This window comes from Pan paniscus, chromosome 8 (genome assembly GCF_029289425.2).
Source record: "Pan paniscus chromosome 8, NHGRI_mPanPan1-v2.0_pri, whole genome shotgun sequence".
NCBI classification, from domain to species: domain Eukaryota; kingdom Metazoa; phylum Chordata; class Mammalia; order Primates; family Hominidae; genus Pan; species Pan paniscus.
The window spans coordinates 43034269-43046780 of record NC_073257.2 but is presented as its reverse complement, the minus strand read 5'-3'; the positions used below and the strand labels follow the sequence as shown (position 1 = coordinate 43046780).

The 12512-nt window shown below is 50.3% G+C and overlaps 1 pseudogene; it reads left to right on the top strand.

The window, feature by feature from the left end:
* Positions 1 to 1842: 1842 nt before the first annotated feature.
* LOC100989155 (golgin subfamily A member 2-like) lies at positions 1843 to 12058 on the top strand (annotated as a pseudogene).
* Positions 12059 to 12512: the final 454 nt, after the last annotated feature.

Here is a 12512-nt window from a genome sequence, read left to right as displayed (position 1 = left end):
ACATGTGTGAGCCACCGTGCCCAGCCTTGGTGTTTTATTATAGAACTCCTAGTGTGCCTGAGACTTACATTGTGAAGACACCTTTTTAAAACTTGAGATGTAAGAGGATGTAAATGGTATTGTGTAAGAACAGGCTGGATGAGAACTGATACTTGTAAATATACTTTTTAGATGAAATCTCTGATTGCCACTTGTTTTCTTATTTAACTCATAAAAATAAAACACATTGGATGGAGGATGGGAGTAGGAAGGAGATTTATGTCTTTTAATTGCATGTCATTGGTTCGTATCAAGACAGAACATATAGTATCCCTGGCTTTGAACCTACAGAAGGAAATGCATTTTTCTACCTCCTGTATGCCAGAGGTTCTTGAACACCTGGAGGGATTACTGCAGCACAGATTGCTGAGCCCTACTCCAGAGTTTTTGATTCATCAAAGTCCAGGGTGAGGCCTGAGAATTTGCACTTTATAAAAAGTTCTCAGGTGCTGCTGGTGCTGCTCGTCCAGAGACTACATCTTTGAGAACCATTCTTGTCTACTAACTGTAAATTGTAGAACTCTAGAAAAAAGCTTAGTTCGGTCTGGGATAAGAAGCACACGTTATGGAGCAAATCATGAAAGATTCAACCCTTGATCCCAGCCTACTATGGAATTCAGGTAGCAAGCAATACACAGCGACATAACACAATTCTTAGTTTTCATGATTCCAAATCATAGCCAAGTATCAAGTGAGAAATTCAGTATCATTTGTAAGGCTTAGAGAGGCCAGGTGATTCTAGAAAAATGGGCCTTGTATTTGTTTTAAACTGGTAAAGAGCTTTGAGTGCTTATTAAATCGAAAGCTTTGTGTTTATATTTATTTTTTATTTTATTTTATTTTTTGAGATGGAGTCTTTCTCTGTCACCCAGGCTGGAGTATAGTGGCGTGATCTTGGCTCACTGCAACCTCCACCTCCCGGGTTCAAGTAATTCTCCTGCCTCAGCCTTGTGAGTGGCTGGGATTACAGGCACCCACTATCATGCCTGGATAGTTTTTGCATATTTAGTAGAGATGGGGTTTCACCATGTTGGCCAAGCTGGTCTTGAAGTCCTGACCTCAGGTGATCCACCCCCTCAGCCTCTCAAAGTGCTGGGATTACAGGGATGAGCCACCACACCAGGCCCAAAAGCTTAGTGTTTTTTAAGATATTAGACATGTTTCTTGTTTAAAAAATATCTTAACAATAATGTAGGAGAATAAGAGAAATATTTTTCTAAAAAAGGGAAATCACTGTGATTATTTTATCTTATTGGAATGTTGAATAATATAGTCTGCTTTATTAATCATCAAGCATGCTATGGATTTTCCATTTTTATAGGATTTGTATCTTAATTGAGGTAATACTGGTAATTCTTGTACTCCATTTGAAGATGAAAAATGTAGGCCAAACTCATAGACCTTGCATAGAAGCTGGATAATGAAGACAGCTCTGGAGGAACATATAGATACACACACACAGACACATATATATATATATGTGTGTATATATATATATATATAAAGTATACACACTTTTTTTTAAAGTTTCTTTTTTAAAGTTTTAAAGCTTTTAAAGCAAAAGCTGACCCCTCCCCTCTCCTGGAGTGGGCGGCCCCTCCCCTCTCCCAGAGTGGGTGGGGACAGCGGTTGCACAGACAGCTTTCCTTGTGACACAACAGGTCCCTCTGGACATGCTGCTGCCTGGCCACACCTCCTTTCGCATTCATCGTTCTCATCGACCAATGAGCTTGGATCATTAAGGCCACGCCCCTATTCTGAGTTCTAGTGGGACCCTGGTTACACCTCCTCTGGCTCAGTTGCATAGCTGCCTGGCATGTTACTGGAGGTACTTTGCAGTCATTGCTGGGATTTCACTGATGTGACCCCAACGCTGCCTCTCTCTCCACACCACGATGTCGGAAGAAACTCAACAGAGTAAATTGGCTGTGGCCAAGAAAAAGGTAAAATAAACCAGGGCATGGCCCCCCAACCCAGCCACAAATCCCCTCCAATGGCAAGACAGTTACCAGAGTCCATACCACTCCAAAGGCACACCGGGCTGGGGCCCCCAAACCCAGCACCTCTGGGGTCCCTCAACCAAAGTCTTGTCAGTCATCCCTGCCCCTTCAGTAAGCAGCCCAGCCCTTGCCCTCGGCAGTCACCCCTGGGTGATTTTGGGTGGGTGACTCCTGGGGCTCCCTGGTCCATATTCACCCCTCACCTGCTGCTCTTTGAGCCTCTCTTTTCACATCTGTAAAATAGAAGTGGCGTTGCTTGCCTTCCATTTGTGAAGTTTAAATGAGATTTGTAATTGCTGTTGTTTTTATGTTAATCCCTAGTACATGGCCTGCTGTAAACACCCAGGACAGCCAGGAAATGTTTGTTGTTGTTTGATTTTCCTCATCCCCAATGGGAAGCCAGGCCAATGAGAACAGCCACTTGTCATCAGGCTGTCCCTTTAGGAGTCACTGAAAGGGCCCCAGGATGTGGTGAGGAGGGCCCCAGGCACTAGAATTAAGAGAAGATCTAACTTGCCACCAGATTGCTCGGTGACCACAGAAAAATCACTTCTTCCCCTGGGCCTCAGTTTTCTCCTCTGTAAGATGATACTGGATAAGATCAGTGTCTTTAAAACTTGTTTTTTAGCTGGAGCCCCCTTTGTTCCAATGAACCCTTACTCAGAAGTCTGTTTTTTTTAAAATGGAGATGGTGGTCTGGAGCTCTACTAGATTCATCGCCCATGTCCTGGGCCTGAGGAGAGGGGTCCGGTGAGCAGATTAAGAGCTGCATTGGTCAGGGGACTCCACTCTGTGACTGCATTGCTCAGGAGACTCTTCTATCTATTTGTTCCTGCCCCTGGCAAGGCAGCAGGTGGCCATTTGGAAGAATGGCACAGGCCATGGTTTTGATCTCTGCTGTTCCTCAGCGTTTCATTTCCCTGAATCCACATTTTCCTCCTTCCCTGACTTTCTTGCTTCTCTCTAAGCCACTTCTGTCTTTCTCCCCCTGCCCTTGTTTTTCTCTTTTTGCCTTCTGTAGATTCAGGACATTCTGAAGGTGCTGGTGTCCAACCTTAACCATTCCAATGGGGTAGCGCTCTCCCATTGGACAAATGGAAGGTGAAGCAGTGCTGAGACCCCTCTCTGGCTTGCTCTGTCCAGCTGTGCATGCCCCTGAGGCTTCTCTGGTTTGGGGGATACTTTGGCTTATTTTATGTTGCTGCCATTAACCTTCAGCCTGTTTATGTCTGCTTCTTCACCTGCTTGATTAATTGAGTTTTTCCTTCCCTGCATCTTTTGTCATCTTGGAGAAGGTGAGACATACCTTAAAGTTTAAAAGTAATTTGGGAATAATGTACAGAGCAGGCATGTGGGATCTGGGGCTTTTTGTTGTTGTCGTTGTTGAGACGGGGTCTCACTCTGTCACCCAGACTGGAGTGCCGCGGTGTGATCTCCGCTTACTTCAACCTCTGCCTCCTGGATTCAAGTGATTCTCTTGCCTTAGCCTCCTGAGTAGCTGGGATTACAGGCACCTGCCACTACGCCCAACTAATCTTTCTATTTTTAGTAGAGACAGGGTTTCTCCATGTTGGCCAGGCTGGTCTTGAACTCTTGACTTCAAATGAGCCACCTGTCCCCACCTCCCAAAGTGCTGGGATTACAGGCTTGAGCCATCATGCCTGGCCTGGGACTTGGGCTTTTGAATGCCCAGTGTGGTACTCTCAGACTTAAGAGAGATGAAAAACAAAAACAAAACTGACCTTTAGGTTTTGTCCTAAAGGCAAAGATCTATAGACCACATAAAAGTTTGTGCTTATTTTGGATTAATTCACTTTGGTTTAAGAGTAGGGAACATAGGGTTAAGATAAAATGAGTTCACATTATAGCTGGAAGGGTTGAAGCTATTTTTTCAGAGGAACTAACTGTAAATGATGTGAGGTTAACCAAACAGATGAGTGACTAAGACCATCACCTCTTGAAAATCAAATGGACACTTAGCATATTTATTGGGCTTTTGACAACAAAGGCACTTTGCTAAATAAACAGTGGAGAGAATAGCTGAACAAGGTAGGGTGCAGACTGAGGGAGGCAGACTCCTCTGAAGGAGGCAAGAAAGAAGTTTGGAACATTCCAAATGCTCAGCTCAGTGGGAGGTTGGTTCTGAATGGACTTGAGGGTGGAGGAGGTGACATTTGAGGTTGGCTGGAAGATTAAAGGTGGGTAACATTCATCCATATGGGGAGTGGGGGAGGCAGGGGGAGCGGTGACGTCATGGCCATCGTTATGAACTCATAGAGCACCTTTCAGGAGCACAAAGAGCCTGCTGGGAGGCAGGGCATAGGGACACATGGGCTTGGAGATGACCTCCTCTGGCTGTGATTTGGCATTTCCTCCGTATCTAACTTGCCTGGGGGACTCCTGCCAAGCCAGAGGAGCAGGGCACAAATGGAGGCAGATCCTGCTGGAGATGGGCATGGGGAGGGGGACTGACAGAGCACCCTTGGCTGCTGTTAGAGAGTTGTTCAGTCATCACACCTGTTACCCCCAGTCGGTCAGGACTGTCCAGGTGCTGTGACTCACCTTGCCGGCTCAGAAGAGACACTGAATGATAACGGTGGGGAGCACAGGCCTAGGGGAATCCTGCAGCTGAGTATCTGGCTTTTGCTCTGCCAATGGTCCAGTAGATTAGGGGGTCTGTGGCCTGTTTCCTCATGCTCTGAGATTCTGTGCCCAGCCCAGGATCTCTCTGTTCTGGAAACAAAGGCCCAGATCCCCATATTTCCTTCTTGCTGTTTTGTTTTGGTTTTTGAAGAGTCTCGTTCTCTCTCCTGGAGTGCAGTGGTGTGATTTTGGCTCCCTGCAGCCTCTGCCTTCCAGGTTCAAGTGATGCTCATGCCTCAGCCTCCCCAGTAGCTCAGATTACAGACATGCATCATCATGCCAGACTAATTTTTTTGTATTTTTAGTGGAGACAGGGTTTCGCCATGTTGCCCAGGCTGGTCTCAAACTCCTGGCCTCAAGTGATTCCCCTGCTTCAGCCTCCTAAAGTGCTGGGATTACATGCACGAGCCACTGTGCCCAGCCTCTTGCTGTTTTTATACTTATACCATAGCCATAACTGTTTTTGATGGAAGTTTTTGTTTTTTTTGAATTTCTTATTTTTATTACCCCTGCATCATCTGCTACCCTGAAGGATCTGGAGGTAAGAGGCCCTGGGCCAAAGTGCAGTGACCCTGTAGGCCAGCCCCCCAACCTCCTCCCACAGCAGGGGCTGGGTGCCCCTCTGCCAGCTGAGACAGCCCACACACACCCCAGCCCTAATGATTGTTCTCTCTACCTCTCCCCGCAATCCTCCTCCAATTCCTCCTCTCTGCATGTGCCTCAGAGCCAGTACCAAGAACTAGCAGTAGCCCTGGACTCGAGCTCCACAACAATCAATCAACTCAATGAAAACACCGAGTCATTGCTAAGAGTCCAGTGGGGTCCCCTGATTCCACGCTGCCAATCCTGGGCTTCAGTTTCCCTTTGGGGCCCTGAAGAAAGGGTCTGGGGGCCTCTGGTGCCAAGGGTAAATGGGGAGCTGGGGTGCCCAGGCCTCACCCGGAGGGACCCCAGAGCATGGAGCATGCAGCATGGCTCTTCTGTTACTGCCCTCTTTGCTGCAGGGTGGAATGTCCTGCCCAGAAGGCAGCATGGCCATTTCTTGCTGCTTTTGTGTGTGGTTGTTAGAGGCAGCCTGGGGCTGAGTCAGCTGCTGTGGGTTAGTTGCGGGGCACTGTGGGGAGCGAGCACTGGATGCAGAGCTTGGAGGCCAAGTGCCCACCCTGCCGTTACCTGGCTGTGGCCTTGAGAAAGTCCTAGGTGGGGGATTGCATACTTGTACTGTGAAGGTACAGAAGAGTACCTTTAGTATGTTACCATTTGTGTAGAGAGGGGGAATGTGTGTGTGTGTGTGTGTGTGTGTGTGTGTGTACATACGTACTATGATAATATACATAAAACATGTCTGCAAGGATTTGTAAAAAATTCAGCAGAGAGCAACAGGGTGGCTGGGAGAAACTTCCCGTCTGTACCTTCTGAGTTTTGGACTATGTGAATGTATCATCCTTTCAAAAAGTGAATAAAAGATTAATTTCCCCCTTCCTATCTGTGCCCCCACCCCCAGCAAGAAAAATGGGCTTAGAGAATAGGATAGACCTGGGTATTCAAATCCCGGCTCTGTCTAAGTGACCTTAGGCAAGCACTTAACCTCTAATACTAATAATAGAAACTCTAATACTCTAATAGTAACTCTAATACTAATAATAGAGGTAATCATAGTAACTGTCTCATATGGTCATTATGAGGATTCAATGGGATCGTTAGCATGGTAACTGGTGAAGCACTCAATAAAGGTTCAAACAGTGGTAGTAATAACAGTAATAACAACAGCAATATTATCTGATCTCTCTGGGCCTCTGTTAGCCAGCTGTAAATTCGATCTTTTTCCCTGTCCCTTCCAACTTTACTGAGTTCTTTTAAAAACCAGACCACAGGCTTAGAAATGCCTTGACCTTTACTGACCAAGTTGTATATTGAGCCTAACCCTAGCCCTTTTAAGGGGCACTGTGTGGAACGGCCCAGGCTCCCCAGATCGAAACTTCTCACTCTTCACCATCCAGTCCTCGAGCCGCTGTGAAGCAGTCCTCAAGCGGCAGTTATGGCAGTCGGTAAAGGCTCGGGCACAGCTGGAAGCACACGTGACACAGGTGTGTCTTTGTAGAGGGAGGGATGTGGGAGGAAGATGACGCCAGGTGGCCAGGAGCAGGCGAGGACCAGTGACAGCCCTTCCTAACATCTGCGCCCGTTCTTGCAGATGATGGAACAAGTCCAGCTAGAGACAGATGAATATGCTCAACATCTAAAAGGAGAGAGGGCCCGGTGGCAGCAGAGGGTATGGAAAATGTCAGAGGAGGTGAGACCTGACCCTTAAGCCCCCCACTTTAGATAGGTCACTGGATCTTTCTGGGCATCTGTAAAATGGGAATAGTACAGCCAGAGGAGGTCATGGGTCTGGGCTTTGTAGAGGTGGAGGCAGAGAGGGAGATGGTAGCCTGTCCAGCCACCAGCCCCTCTCTCCAGGGCCCTGTCCCCCGTGCTTTGGGCAGGTTTGCACATGGAAGGAGGAGAAGAAGCATGACAGGCATCGGGTACAGGAGCTGGAGAGGAGCTTGGCCAACCTCAAAAACTAGATGGGTAAGATGGGGCTGGCATGGCCTGGAAGCAGGACTGGCATCAGAGGGCTGTGGGGGTGGCTTAGAATGCCCCAGGGAGGTGGGTAGATGGAAGGGCTTTGAGGCAGAGAGAAAGAGGTCTGTGCCAGGAGACAGCAAGTCTTATAATCTCCATGAACCTCAGTGTCCCCATCAACAAAGAGGGAGGAGTGCTCATTGTCAGCCACCCACAGTGCTCTCTATCTGAAAGTGGCTTGGAAGATTGGCTACCATCCGAGAGCGAGGAATCATTAGCAGTGAGGCCAAGTTTGGGGAGCCTGAGAGGATCTGTGCACAGAAGGGCTTTTATTTGTTGTTTTGTTTTGTTTTGTTTTGTTTTGTTAACCCAGAGGCCCTTGTTGTCTGCTTCCTTTCTCAGCTGAACCCCTGCCCCCGGAGCCCCCAGCAGGGCCCTCTGAGGTGGAACAGCAGCTACAAGCTGAGGCCGAGCACCCGAGGAAGGAGCTGGAGAGTCTGGCAGGACAGCTCCAAGCTCAGGTGCAAAACAATCAAGGCTTGAGTCACCTGAACTGGGAGCAGGAGGAGAGGCTGCTGGAACGGGAGATGCTGCGGGAGCAGGAGAGGCTGCAGGAGCTGGAGGAGAAGCTGCAGGAGCAGGAGAGGCTGGGAGAGCGGGAGGAATGTCTGTGGGAGCGGGAGGAGAGTCTGCGGGAGCGGGAGGAGAGGCTACGGGAGTGGGAGGAGAGGCTGCGGAGCAGGAGGACAGGCTGCTGGAGCTGGGGGGGAAAGCCAAGCTCTGGGCGGAGCAGGCAGAGACGTGCATGCAGGCCCTGCGGAACCACACCACCATCAACCACGCGCTCTCTCAGAACCATGAGCTCGACTAGCAGCTGGCTGGGCCACAGAGCGGCTTAGAGGAGCTGGTGCGTTGCCCCGCCTCGTGAGCCTGCCCTCCTCCCTTGCCCTCCAGGCCTTTGATTTCCCACCTGTAAAATGGGGCAATGTAGCCCTCACGTGAAATGGTACTTCTAAAGGCACCTGTGAGACAGAGCCCCGCTCTGATGGCTGTGGGAGAGAGGGGATAATTTTTCTAACCTGCCTCCACCCTTCCTGGTGCCATGGGAGGCAGACACCAAGTTCTGGGGTCTCCAGCTGCAGTGGGTGGCCACTGATTGCTTCTCTCTGTCCAGAATGATGAGAATAAGAGGGCACTACAGTTGGAGCAGTAAGTAAAGGAGCTGCAGGAGAAGCTGGGCAAGCTGAAGGAGACTGTAACCTCTGCCCATCCAAGAAAGGCTGGGAGGTGAGCACCAGCCTCTGGGGAGGGGAGGTGCGAGGCCAAAAGCAGCTCCAGCCCCGGGGCAGGTGACCCCAGCTCCCTCCAGGGCAGTCCTGTGACTGTTTCTTGCTTCCTGCCCTCTGACTTTTAGAGGTGGGTAGCCCTGGGCTCCTCCCAGGTGTGGACATCATCATCCCAGCTAGAGGCATGGAGCACCCCCATCACAGGGGAGGAGTCGTGGTATAAGAGGCTCCTTATGTCAGGCATGGTGGCTCACGCCTATAATCCCAGCACTTTGGGAGGCTGAGGCAGGAGAATCACTTGGGGTCTGGAGTTTGAGACCAGTCTGGATAACATGGCAAAACCTCATCTCTACTAATATCACACACACACACACACACACACACACACACACACACACACACACACACACTAGCCGGGCATGGTGGCGCATGCCTGTAATCCCAACTACTCAGGAAGTTGAGGCATGAGAATCGCTTGAGCCTGGGAGGTGGAGGTTGCAGTGAGCTGACATTGCACCACTGCACTCTAGTCTGGGCCACAGAGTGACACTCTGTCTCAAAACGAAACAAAACAAAACAAAAACAAAAAAGTCTCCTTAGATTCAAACTAGATTCCAGCCTCAGTTCCACTGGTTGCCATTCAACCACTTTGCATCTCTAAGTCTCTGTTCCTTTAACTTCAAAAGGAAGTTAGCATTTTCCTTGCAGAGGTGCTGAGGATTAAATGAGATAATACACGGAAAGTATTAGTCATATGGCACACTTAGGAGATGGTGGTTGGCTCCCTCTGCTTTTCCACCAGCCTGTGGCCTACAGTTTAAATGGTGGGAAGAAAGGTGTAAGATTTGAGGCTGGGGAAGAAGGCATGGGGTTCTAGGAAAGGGAGGCAGTCACTTAGGCCTGGAGCAAGGGGCCAGGGGCCTGGGCGGGCAACAGAGCCCCACAGTGCCCTCAATACCCTATTAATGGGCCCAGAATCTGGAAGCCAGCCACAACGTGCCCTCATGCCCAGGGTCTTCCTGCAGGTGAAGCTGAAGAGCCAAGAGGCTCAGAGTCTGCAGCAGCAGGGATACCAGTCCCTGGGTCACCTGCAGCAGCACGTGGCTGCCTATCAGCAGCTGACCTCTGAGAAGGAGGCGCAGCACAGGCAGTTACTGCTGCAGACCCAGCTCATGGACCAGCTGCAGCAGCAGGAAGCTTGGGGCAAAGCGGTGGACGAGATGGCCCCCCAAAAGTTGCAGGAGACCCAGGGGAGGGAATTGCTGAGGACGGGGCCTTGAGGGAGATGACCTGGCAACCTCTGTGCCTTCTCACTCTCTTTCCTGGCCCCTTAGGAGCACCTGGAAGGTACCAGCCAGCAGAACCAGCAGCTACAGGCCCAGTTGAGCCTCATGGCAGTCCCTAGGCAAGGTACAGGAGATCTCTCAGAGGAGAAGGAGAGAGCCCCAGAAGGAAAGGGGGACTGTTAGCAGCATAGGATTGAGGAGTTGGAAGAGACCTTTAGAACAGCTGGTCATTATGCTGACCGGGTGTCTGCACCAAGTTTGGCATCAATATGGTGACCTCCTGGGCTAGGGGGCCAACAGGTTGCCTAAGGATGGGTGAACTGGCCCAGGTCAGAAAGGGAGTAGGTCAGAACTCCTGCACCGACTGGTAGTGGGACTGTGCCTGGGCAATATAGCAAGATCTTGGTTCTTGAAAGTAAAGATAAAGAACAGCAGCTCATTCCCCTCTGGGGAGGGGCTGGCTCAGGGTTACACAGTGAGGATGAAGGCAGAGGTGGGTCTGTAGTACCTCCCTTGTTGGGTTGTCTGAGGACCCCTCTGGCCACCCCCCACAGGAGATGGAGGAGAACATCTGGACAACGTGGAAGAGGAGGTGCCTTGGCCCATGCTGAGCATCCTGGAGGACCTGGAGAGCAGGGAGGTAATGGTGAGTGTGACTCACTCTGCCCCCGCTTTGCCACCTTCCTCTGTGGTCCCTCCCCGACCCCCTTATGCTCTTGGTTTCCCCACCTTCTGATTTCCGTGGACGCTCACTCCTTCCAGGAGCCAGTGGTCAGACATCATTTCACCTGTGCATTTCACCAACAGGTGCACTCTCTGAGGCCCCAAGGGAAGGGGCTGCGCTCTACCTCCCTGCCTCGTTTGTTCTGTATATGCCTCTATAAGAATACTCGCCTCTTGCCTTCAGGTGGCGTTTTTCAACTCCGCTGGAGCCAGTGCCCAGGAGGAGCAGGTATGGCTTATGTGGGCAGCTGAAGGAGCAAAGGGTGTGGTGCCAGCGCCTGACTCACCCAGGTGGCCTTGGCCCAGAAGGAGCCCGAGGTAGTGGAACCAGCCCCAGGGACTGGGGATGAGTCTGTGTGTGGGTAGACTCATCAGGCCCTGCAGGGGTCCATGGAGAAGTTGCAGGTGAGTGAGTCCTGGCATGGGCCAAGAAGGTTGGGGGCAGAGCAGGGCAGGGCAGGTCGCTCTCAAGATGTGACCCCATTATTTTGGATCCAGAGCGGCTTTATGGACCTCCTGAAGGAGAAGGTGGACCTGAAGGAGTGGGTGGAGAAACTAGAGCTTCGATCCATTCACCTCTCAGGACAGACAGACACCATCAGTGAGTGAGAGGCCAGGGAAGGCAGGGGGAGCTGCAGGGCCATCGGAGGGGCCCCAGCATCTGAGCCCTGTCCTCCCACAGGAAAGTAAATCACAACATATGCGGGCCAGAGGGCAGCGCCACAGACGCCGCACCAGGAGGAGGAGGACATCATCAGGCTGGCCCAGGACAAAGAGGAGATGAAGATGGGGCGTGTAGCACCTCTGTGGGGGTAGGGGTGGGGTGGGCATGAGCGAGGGCAGGGGCACTGGCACCAGCGTGGCAGCTGAGCACCCCTCCCTTCAGGTGAAACTGCTGGAGCTGCAGGAGCTGGTGTTGCGGCTTGCAGGCGATCACAACGAGAGGCATGGCAAATTCCTGGCCGCTGCCCAGAACCCTGCTGATGATCCTGCTCCAGGGGCCCCAGCCCCTAAGGAGCTTGGGGCTGCTGACAAGCAGGGTGGTGAGTAGAGCCCTCAGGTGGGGTGGCCAGGCAGGAGCAGGGGAGGCTCGCACTGTGCTCAGATCCCCGCCCCCCTCTCTCCAAAGATTTTTGTGAGGTGAGCCGACAGCCTGGAGCCTGCACCAGGAGAGGCCAGGGAGGGTTGTCCCCATGACAACCCCACTGCACAGCAGCTCATGGAGCTGCTTCCTGAGATGCAGGACCCCCAGGAGTACCCAGGCTTGGGCAGCAGCCCCTGCATGCCATTCTTTTACCAGGCTGCCAAGAACAGGGAGCTAAACATCACCATCATCTAGGAGCTGGTCAAGAAATTAAAAAAGAAGAAAAAAAAGTTATGGGGTTAATCTCCTATACAATTCATTTACTTCATTTGAATGTTAGAGTCACTCATGATTATTTGTGTTTCTAATTTATAGTTTACATTTATTTGTAAAAAGTTAAAGGAGAGTGGGTCTTTCCCTGTTGTTCACTCTGGCATCCCTTAGTATTTTTCTTTTTTAATTCCATAATTGTAGGTCATTAGAATGCATATTGAGTTCGCCCTTACATGGTGGGAATTCAAACACACAAAGACTCACTATTTGCACAAAACTGTTCTTTCTGGTTTGGAGTAGGCCGCCATACTTTTTTAATGTTCTTGCAGCATGTATATTCATTACAGAATTCAGATAAAATTTGCTTATGTTCTGCTATTATGTTTGATCGAATTCGAATCACGGTGAGCTCATTAGCTCAATATGTGGTTTGCCCTCAAGCGCACACTGTTTATTACTTTGTAATATGCCACTATGAGTACTGACATTTAGAGTTGTTTAAAGGCCAAGACTGGAAACAGCCCTACCCTTATTTTCTGTGTATTGGGGATGGGAGTAATAACATTTTGGGGAGCTTTTAAAATCTCACAGAGAGGAAAATGGCCTGCTC